General features: G+C 47.5%; 1 non-coding gene across 1 annotated transcript; it reads left to right on the top strand.

Moving 5' to 3' along the window:
- Positions 1-7,473: 7,473 nt before the first annotated feature.
- Positions 7,474-7,545, top strand: trnae-uuc (transfer RNA glutamic acid (anticodon UUC)). The gene has a single exon. It is a non-coding gene; the product is annotated as a tRNA-Glu (tRNA).
- The last annotated feature ends 284 nt before the right edge of the window (positions 7,546-7,829 follow it).

Raw genomic sequence — 7,829 nt, 5'->3', positions numbered from 1 at the left:
ATCATAGCAGCCAGACAGAGGACAGGAGAAGAGCACTCAGACCTTCACAAGCTTGTCACCACAGCTGGATCATCGTGGCCCATGTATCAGTATGGGATAGTAATCTGCATCTCCTGACTGGAAGCACAGCAAATTGGAGTGCTGGTGGGACTATCACACAGGAGAAAACGGCTTCGACCTATCAACTGGAGGTCCCAATGCGCAACTCCGCTCACCTCAACTGAATAACTGTAAACAAATTACTCAGTGATTCAAAGGAATACTCAGTTTTGAATCTGCATTGTGTCATGGACCTTCGAGAATGATGTCAAAACACCTTCATTGCTGTGATGGAGTATCATGTTGGGCAGAATATATCCGTTGTCAAATTTCCTACGTTCTGTTGGTCCAACTCCGATTTCACTCAGAATCACGAAATGTGTGACAGCGCAGATTGAGGCTACGCAGCCCACCTTAGCTCTGCTGGTTCAACACAAAATGCAAATAAGTGTCTCATTCTGTCGCCTTCTCCCTGTAAATCTGCACATTGTTACATTGAACATGCCCACCGAATTCCCTTTTGTGTCCATTGAATCTGCCTCTTTGTCACTGTCAGACAATGACTTACTGACCCCACTCCCTGTGCGAAAACGGTCTTCCTAATGTCACTTTTACTTATTTTCCTGATGACTTTAAATCTCTGCCAAATCGTTCTCGATCCTTTCAGGCCTGGGAGCATTTTCGCTGCATTATTTCCTCTGTTTAAAACCCTCATGACGTGGAAAACTTCAATCAGGCCAGCTTTCAGCCCTCTGTTCACCAAAGACAACTGCCCCAACTTTCCAATCTACCTTCATGACTGACATTCCTCATACACGGTACATTCACTTCAACCTTTTCAGCGCTGTCTGCAATCACTTTACTTCCCCGTTTCTTGAAGTCCCACACTCAGAATTGAGTGTAATACAGGTGGAGGATTCATTCAGACTCGGATTGCGCGGGCGAAAAATCTGCAATACTTGTTTTCACTTTGAGCAAGTGTTTCCCTTCGCCGTGTTCTCTGCACTGATACATCTGTCCCATTCCTAATTCAGGCAGTCCGATCTGATTTAACGAAGCAGCTTTTTGAGAAAACTGACCCGGCATTTTTGCTCAGGTTAATTTAAGAAATGAGAGTTCGCCTGGGATTGGAACCCGGCATCTCCCACACGTCTGTATAAGCTAGAAAACCCAAAAGTAGCATCATACCCCGAGGCCAACGAGCCAAAAACCACGAGCACGCCCAGCTCCTGAAGCACCTGGGAGTTGCTCAGTACAAAATACATTGAACATTGCTCCCAGAATTACAAGCAGCAAAGAGTTTCAAGAACATCTGCCTCTCATTCTGTCTCCCTGCTCCCAGCACGCTGCTGTTTGTCTCGTCCCCAGGAACCGGGCTCTCTTCACTGGTGGGTAATTGAACCATTTCGTTTCTACTTACAAGCTGTGCTGGTGGAAGGCAGAGTCCATTCGCTCTTCTGCTCTCTCTCTCTCACTATTACGTGAGGCAGGAGAAGTCAGTTACAGAAATGCGTAGGAAATGGGAAACTTTGAACTTGTTCGAAAGAACCTGTTAACGGAGAGATAGAAAGATGCTGTGCTGCCGGGACAGAGAGAAATGGACACCGAGACTCTTCCCTCAGGTAAATTGATATGAGTGCATTTTTGTGCAGCCTGCTTGGTGTTCAGAATTTGTTCAGAATTTCACAGCATCCTGCAGAAAGTCTTTTCTTACACGGGCGTTGATTTCTTTACTGCAGGAATCGACCAAACCAGCAAATCATGTGTTACAACTTCACCAGTTCATCACCATCTGAAAGAAGAGGTTGAACACTTGAGATCAGAACACACCGACAGACAACTGGACCAGACAACTCAGAGCTCCACAAGGGTGCCAGTGCAACTGTATAAATTTGACTTGTGTATCGATGTGACATATTTAACTCAGATACCCGAAGTTTTGGGAAGCAGATGACAAGGCAAGGAAAAGAACAGAGCGCCGTTATACGGGAAAGCTGTTATAGACGACATTGAGTGAATAGGAGAAAATGGTTTCGTTTCTGGGTTATGATCCCAACATGCACCCGCTGTGCCATTCTCCTGCATTGCACGGCAGCTTTTCCAGAGAAGTATTCAGCTTTTCATCTGGCGTGTGACTTGCATGTTGGAGAATGACGTCAAAAGATATTCACTGCGGTACTGTCATGTGCTGTTGTGCAGACATGTCGCCGATGTGTAAATATAAACTCAGAGAGTAAGGTACATTAGAGACTCTGAGCGAGCTGAACTTGCTCAGTGTGAAATACATTCCACATTGCTCCAAGAATTGCAGCAGCAGAGTTTCCAGAATATCTGCTTGTCATTCTGTCCCCGGGGCGCTGATGTTTGTCTCATCCCCAGGAACTGGACTCTCTCCACTGGCGGATAATTAAACCAATTTGTTCACACTTGCAAGCTGTTCTGGGGCCGGGGGGTGGGGGAGGAAAGAGTCCATTCGCTCTTCTGCTCTCTCTCTCAATCCCTTGGGGTGGGAGGTATCAGTTACACTAATGCGTGGTAAATGAGCAACTTTGATTGTGAACTTTCTCCAAAGGTCTGTTATCGGAGACATAGAAAGATGCTGTGCTGGAGGATCAGAGAGAAATGGACACCAAAGACTCTTCCCTCAGGTAAATTCATATGAATACATTGTTGTGCAGCCTGCTTGGTGTTCAGAATTCCTCACACGCAGCAATCTTACAGAAATCTATTGCAAAGTGGGCATCGCTTTATTTGCGGCGACCGCACAGCAGTTAACATCTGAGCCCCAAGTGTCCCAGATGAAGAGAATCCGAGTGAAACCTTCACTCACTGAGAGTCATCCCCACGGCCCTGAGCTGCGGGATTGCAAGCAGTCAACCACGGAAGGGACGGTTAAAAATGAACTTTATTGCTCCCTCAGTCTGTCTGTCCCAGAGACAGGCAGTGGGGCGGCATAAATGCATAGCATCATTCTCCTGCCGACAGAGGCGGTTCAGCCCATCGAGTTACGGCGACTGTCTGTCACTAGTCTCTCTCTCTCTCTGAGGTGACTCACAATCGGTGATATCTGTCCTAATAGTAGGGGACTATATCTGAGTGGTGATACGGTTTCTGACATGCTGATCGTCTTGTCATTCACGTCCGACCCGGTGTGGCGAATTACTGCAGGGAATGGACGAAACCGCAAGGCATATGTTTCAACTTTATCAGCTGATTGGCATCTCAGTGAAGTGGTTTTGCGAATCAGTTCATAGGAAACCGACGAAGAACTGGAGAAGACTACTCAGGCCTCCAAAAAGCATGTCACTTCAACCGTGTGAGGTTCGCAAGTGCATCGTATGCTACGGGGCATTCAGACACTCAGGAGGTAGGTGCAAAGGCAAGATACAGAACAGAGCACAGCACCATAACAAAAGGAAGCTGCTCAAGGAGACATCGAGCAACAGCAAGGGATGGTTTCGATCCATTTACCTCTGCGTTATGGGCCCAGCACACTCCCGTTTTCCACAGGTCCCTTCAGCCTTTCGTCTGGCACGCGGCAGGCACGTTCGAGCCTGATGTCAAAGATCTCCACTGCTGTCGTGTTATCTGCTGGTGCGCAGACGTATGGAGGCTGTGTAAATATAAACTTTTTTCTCACTTCCCAAATTCTGTTGGTCGAACTGTGATTTCATTCTGAATCACAGCATGTGTCACAGAGCAGACGGACGCCATGCGGCCCACCTTCGCTCTGCTGGTTCGACACAGGAAGTCAGCGTCTGTCTCTGTTCGTATCATTCGCTTGCCTTCTCCGTGTATTTCTGCATATAGTTGCTTTAAACATGACCACCAAATTCCCTAATGCGTCTTTTGAATCTGCCTCTTTGTCAATGTCAGGGGATTTGCTGACCCTAATCACACCCTTCCTAATGTCACTTTTAGTTCTTTTCCTCATGACTTTAAAACTCTGCCGAATCATTGCCGATCCTTTCAGGCGTGGGAGCATTTTAACTGCATTACTTTCTCTGTCTGGACCCTGCATGACTTGGAAAGCTTCAATCAGGCCAGATTTCAAACTCTTGTTCTCCGAGGAGAGCTGTCCAGATTTTCCAAACTACTCTCATCGCTGACATTCCTTAAACACGGCACCACTGACGTCAACGCAATATTCCATCATTTCACTTCCTTGCTTTCTGCTCAATTTGTACTCCAAGCAGTCCAACCTAATTTAGCAAAGGTGCCTTTCGAGAAAATTAACCGGGCACTCTTGCACAAACCAGGAAACGCGGGCTCGTCCGAGATTTGAATCCTGAATCTCTCACAAGCCTGCGCAGTCGAAGAACCAAAGCAAGAATCAGACCTAGAGACCAACGAGCAACACAGACAGCGCGCAAGCACCCCCGCTCTATCTCTTCAACCAGCTGAGTCTTGCTCAGTGTGAAATGCATTTGACATTGCTCTGAGAATTGCAAGCGGCAAAGAGTTTCCAGAACAGCTGCTTCTCATTCTGTCTCCCTGCTGCTGTTTGTCCCGGGCCCTCTCTACTGGCAGAAAGTTAAACCATTTTGTTTCTAAACTTTTCTGTAACACCCGAGTGGCCAGTGACAAGCATTGCCCTCCTCAACACAGGATACAGAGAACAACAGAAGACCACTCAGACCTCCACAAGGGTGTCATCTCAACTGTGCACATTGGGCCAGTATATCAATGTGAAATATTTATGTCGAAGTTTTTTGAGAAAGAAATGAGAAGGTGAGGTGCAGAACAGTGCGCAGATATACGGGAAAGCTGCTAAAGAGGACATTGACTGTATTGGAGAGATGGTTTCCCTTCTGGGTGATGCTCCCATCACGCACCCGCAGACATATCGGCGTCGTGCAAGTGTAAACTTTGTCTAAATTCCCACATTCTGTTTTTTCGAACTGTGATTTCGCTCAAAAGCACAAAATTTCAACACTCGCAATGTTCAAACTTTAACAAAGTGCTCATAGATATGTTTAGCGAACACCTGGAAGAACTTACCTGGGGAATTTCGGTTTGAGGGCTCTTGAACTTTAAATGGAAGGACGGGAAATTTGCCTCGAGGCTGCGGAATGTGGAGATGTGTTCTCCATGTTAACTGATAGTGGTTCGCCATCCCAGTGCTTCCAGATGCAGGGCTGCCCTGACCCACCGGGAGGTTTCTTTGATAAACTGTCCCGGGGGCTTTCAGCCGTGCCGTGACGTCATAGAGCGGGCCCCCAGTGATGGCCTGCAGCTGCTGTGACGCAATAATGATGCTGGCCCCGGAACATGAATACAAATTAGTTCATGAGTCACGTGGTACTGAATCATTCTTTGGAATGTTCTTTCAACTTCACGAATTAATATATGACAGGAGGTAAATGGGCAGGGTTACACCTCGGGTCCACTCTTCCTTCATTCGCAACACCCCACACCCACCTCTCATTGCCCCAAGGCACTTTACCCTGCAACCGCCGAATGTGTAATACCTGCCTATTTACTTGCTCCCTCCTGAATATCCAAGGGCTCGAACATACCTTCCAGGTGAAGCAGCACTTTACCTGCACATTTGCCACAATCGAGTCTCCTACATTCGTTGCTCACAGTGTGGTTTCCCCAACGTAGCATGAAGCATAAACTGGGTGACTGCTTCGCAGAACATCTCGGTTCTGCACGCAACAAAAGGCTTCTGGTTGCCTGTCACTTTAACACGCCACCCTGTTCCCTGGTCAACTTCTCTGTCTCAGGTATGCAGCAGTGTTCCAGTAAAGCTCAGCTCCTGATGGAAGACCAACCCCTCATTTTCCACGTGGAGATCCTATAGCCCTCCAGTCTTCAACATCGAGATCAATATTGTTTGACCCGAACTCCACCATGACCTTGACCCCTACCACATCCACACGAGGCCTTGTTATCACATCGTGTGCTGTTACACACGACTTATTGTTAGCCAGGAATAGTCTCCATTAACAGTTAGTCACCCTCCGACACAGATCGTTGTTCACTCCTTTGTCCCTCCAATGTTCTCCCTCTGAACTGGTGGCAAAGAGAGCAATGTGGACTGGTATCCCTGAGCCAGCTGTTTGTCACATCTCCAGGAGCAGGTTTCTCTCCACTGGTGGATAATTAAATCATTTTGTTGTTGCGCTGACGTGAGGAGATTGTGTAAATATAAACTTTTCTAAATTCCCACCTTCCGTTGGTCGAACTGCGAGTTCACTCTAAATCACAACACGTGTCACAGCGCATTTGGAGGCCCACCTTAGCTCTGCTGGTTCTGCACAGCAAGTAAATGAGAGTCTTTTTTTGTATCATTCCCTTGCCTTCTCCCTGTAAATCTCCACATTGTTACATTGAACATGACCACCGAATTCCCTTTTGTGTTCGTGAATCTGCCTCTTTGTCATGGTCAGACAGGGATTTACGGATCCGAACCACTCCCTGTGAGAAAATGTTCTTCCTAATGTCACTTTTACTTTTTTTCCAAATGGTTTGAAATCTCTGCCGAAATTTTTGGGAAATTGAAAGGATTCTCATTCCTGCACATGAGGCTGAATTGATTTAATTTCTAACGTGGGCTACCATGCTGGTGAGAGGGTTGAGTTGTCTGGACATCATTTAACAGATGTATTTAATGTAAGGTAATGTAGCTTGGGTTTCTGCACACGTTGTTTCAGCTTGTGTCAATTTGTTGATGAGAAATCGGCAGACTGGGTTTATTGGGTCAGCAAAAGTGAGGACTGGAGATGCTGGAAGCCAGAGTTTCGATCACAATGGAGCTGGAAAAACACAGCAGGATAGACAGCAGGAAAATCGACGTTTCGGGCAAAAGCCCTTCATCAGAAATAGAGGCAGGACGCCCCCAGGGTGGAGAGATAAATTGGAGGTGGGGGTTGTGCTGGAGCGAAGGTAGCAAAGAGTAAAATAGATGAGTGGTGGTGGGGATGGAGGTGACAGGTCAGAGAGGAGGGTTTAGCGGATAGGTGGGAAGGGAGATTGGCAGGTAGGACAGGTCATGAGGTCAGAGCTGAGCTGGAAGGTTGGAACTGAGGTAAGGTGGGGGGAGGGGAAATGAGGAAACTGGTGAAGTCCACATTGATGCCCTGGGGTTGAAGTGCTCCGAGGCGGAAGATGAGGCGTTCTTCCTCCAGGCGTCGGGTCGGGAGGGAGCGGCGGTGAAAGGAGGCCCAGGACCTGCATGTCCTCGGCAGAGTGGGAGGGGGGTTGAAATGTTGAACCACGGGGCTTTGGGGTTGATTGGTGCGGGTTTCCCGGAGGTGTGACTTGACCCTCCAGTCTCCCCAATGTTGGAGAGATCGCATCGGGAGCAATGGATACAAAAAATTACATTGGTGGATGAACATGTGGAAGTCTTCTTACCACCACGGCACGTGTTCGATTCCCGGGCAGCGAAGCAATTTTCATTAGAGCATACGAAGGTACATCCGTGTCTCCCTGGTGGTCTAATGGTTAGGATTCGGCGCTTTCACCGCTGTGGCCCGGGTTCGATTCCCGGCCAGGCAAGCCATTTTCAGCGCGACTATTGGTTAGCCATTCTGCCTACGTGCGCTGTGCAGTTATTTATTGATCTTCATAGTTCCTGGGTGCTGCAGTGTGTCGTGGCTCGTAGGAATTGTGTCCTGATTCAGATTTGTTTGTATGTGTAGGGGTGATTGCTTTTGTAGTTAAGTTCTTGGTTCGCGTGCGTTGTTTTCCTGTAGAGGCTGTTTTGAATTTACCATTGACTGTTCGCTCTTCTGTGACATCGAGAAATGGCACTTTGTTGTTGTTCTCCTCTTTTGTGAATT

The sequence above is a fragment of the Chiloscyllium plagiosum genome, unplaced genomic scaffold (genome assembly GCF_037043375.1).
Source record: "Chiloscyllium plagiosum isolate Xiang-an unplaced genomic scaffold, Cpla_swu_hap1 HiC_scaffold_27, whole genome shotgun sequence".
Lineage (NCBI taxonomy): Eukaryota > Metazoa > Chordata > Chondrichthyes > Orectolobiformes > Hemiscylliidae > Chiloscyllium > Chiloscyllium plagiosum.
This window is presented reverse-complemented; position numbering and strand designations above follow the sequence as displayed.